Source organism: Lissotriton vulgaris, unplaced genomic scaffold (genome assembly GCF_964263255.1).
Source record: "Lissotriton vulgaris unplaced genomic scaffold, aLisVul1.2 SCAFFOLD_1141, whole genome shotgun sequence".
In the NCBI taxonomy this organism is placed as follows: domain Eukaryota; kingdom Metazoa; phylum Chordata; class Amphibia; order Caudata; family Salamandridae; genus Lissotriton; species Lissotriton vulgaris.
This window is the reverse complement of record NW_028245695.1, coordinates 708,058-710,608: the sequence shown is the minus strand read 5'-3', so window position 1 is coordinate 710,608 and position 2,551 is coordinate 708,058. Positions and strand designations below refer to the sequence as shown.

Genomic DNA, 2,551 nt, shown 5'->3' with positions numbered 1-2,551 from the left:
ACAGGTTTATTAATCTTACACAGGAATCTCTAGAGATGGAAAAGTGTCCGTGACCCACTGGAGGTAGGTAATAGGAGACTGTTCAACTTGCAAGGAGAACGCAGCAAACTTTATAGGATGTGAACACCGCCCTTCGCAGAAAAGGCACGCAGAAAGTCCATTTAGCTTGTGCGGATGGAGATACAGATCACCTGCCCTTTGTCACAGAGCTTGATGCTGGAATGGGGCAGTCTAAGCCTTAGGCACATCACCTGCCTCTTGCTGTGTGGTTTGAACTGGAATGGAACCCCAGGCGAGGTCATCTGCCATCTCAACATTCCTGAAACATTTTAGCATGGGTGCGGGAAAAAGGTCAGCTCGAGGGCAGATCGACCTGTACGTGGTCAGCGGGACAGAGGTGAAATGAGCGCTGTAGTCACAAAGATGGTGGGGCACATGGCAACTTAGCAGATTCAGGTTTCACAGTCCCTCCTTTTGCCATGGGCAACACCTCAGTCAATACTGATCCGCATAAGCTCGTCTACAGCTTGTTGATACAGTATTTTACTATCTTTGGTCCGTTGAGGGGGCGTGGTAGGTGCATAGCACAGATAGAACAGAGTGCGGGGCCACAGTGGATGCACAGGCTGCTGAAGAACAGGAGAGCTAGTGGAATCTGTAAGATTGTCATCATTTTCCAACCCCAGGAGATGAGCAGTTGCCAGAATCCAGAGCTCCAAGACCAGAGAGCTTCAGTTTCTTGATGGATTTCGGATGCAATTCGGTGAAGTTTGGAGATAGCATCAGATACTGACGGTGACAAATCAGGAATATGCACACAACAGCTTGTGTCGATGATGCGGCAGGCTCTTCCCCTATCCGCTAAGAAGACATCTAGCACCATACGATTCTGGAGGGCAACCATGCGGGTGGCATCAAGTTCGGCAGAGTAGTTGGTCAGTATTCCTGCAGTCACATTAATTGTTGCTTCAAGAACTCTGGTTAGTCTTCTGATTTGGAGGCTGTTGGACATAGGACCCCAGTACAGCAACAGTCCTTTCATAGCATCATAGAACTGTTGACCTGTGGTGTCTGTCTGATCCAAATCTGGCAATTGTCTTCTCTGGCGGCGGAACATATTGTCTCTGTTGAAAGCGGGTGGTAAGAGGAAAGCGATGTAGCATGTACCACTCCAGTCGTGAGGTAACCATGTGTAAGCTTTGTTTCCACACACAAAATGCTATCCTGTAGGAAGGCGGAGATATGGGTTGAAATTGTCATAAGTCACTGTAGTATTGCATAGACTGACTCCTACGGGTGTTTTTCCTCGGCCTTGCAGACATAATGTACCAGGGCGTGGCGTGACAGAAATGGCAACTGCTTTAGCTCGAATGGTAACGAAAGTGTAACCCCAGGTACCTCGCATAGGGGTGGACATGATGGTACGCATTGGTGCTGAGTCAGAGGCATTACAGATGGTATTGTTGTGGGCATGGAATGTCCAAAGAAAGGGCTGGAATGTGGTAATGTTGCCAGCATCACCACGTGAGGGAAAGACGATTGTCAGGTTGTACATCACAGTGCAAGTATAAACAGACAAGGCAGGGAACACTGGGAACTGTACAGTGTGTTGAGTTGCATGAGGTAGAAGTCCACAAACATAACAGTCAGTTGCACCCGCAACTTGATTAAACTGGCCCAGCATTTGGATGAAAGTATTATTACTGAATTCAGAATGTCTGTTGAAGTGGGAATCAGGCTACGGAACATACAAATGTTCAGGAACTTCGGATGGTTGTGGGGTGTGAGGCAGTATAGTGTAATGGGCTGGAGCTGTTTCTTCAATAATCCAGAACACTACACTGAACAGAACAGCAAGCGTAGTCAGGACAAACAGTACTATTGTCTTGGTACTGTAAACTCTCATTCTAGCTTTTTTCAGGTGGTGGTAGTACCACGGGTGCATGTGGCCTCTGGATTCATACCGTTCCTGTGTCCTAGACTGTTTTCTTCATCGGGGGAACATTGGCAGACCTGGATGATGGCCCTTGTTGGTAATCATTGTTCAAGGGGGTGCGTAGTCTTTGGTACTCATGAATAGGACTGATCGCTACATATCCGGGTTTTGGGGACATTGGTCCCACATTTTCGTAACCTCCAGCCATGATAGCTCTGCAAGCGTCCAGAGAGTACTGCAATGTCCCTAAGAGTTGCCGATAGCTAATGCTTCACTGACCAATATTGGCCCCTGGTAACCCACTACTAGGGGTATCCAAGACCCTCAGTCAGGTTTTACTACCGCCCTGCAGCAATGGACACTGGAGTACTAACGGCCCTTGGAGCTGGGCTGGTTCTTCAGCTTAGCCTTGGATCGGAGGTAGTATCCGTCTGTTCCCTCGTCACAAAGTTCAAATTCAGGTTAGGAATCTGAGTCACAGTCTATTGGTCTGTTGTGGGTCAGAACTTCTTTGTGTACTTTTAAGTTGTCTTCAGTTATGGGATCCACTTTTCTGCAGTGGGAGGCGTGGACCCAGGATTTCTTTCCCTCCACTCGCAAGGCCGTTCTGGTCCC

At 48.1% G+C, this 2,551-nt stretch overlaps 1 pseudogene; it reads right to left on the bottom strand.

The window, feature by feature from the left end:
• Positions 1-520: 520 nt before the first annotated feature.
• LOC147666312 (syncytin-B-like) lies at positions 521-1,417 on the bottom strand (annotated as a pseudogene).
• Between the last annotated feature and the right edge of the window lie 1,134 nt (positions 1,418-2,551).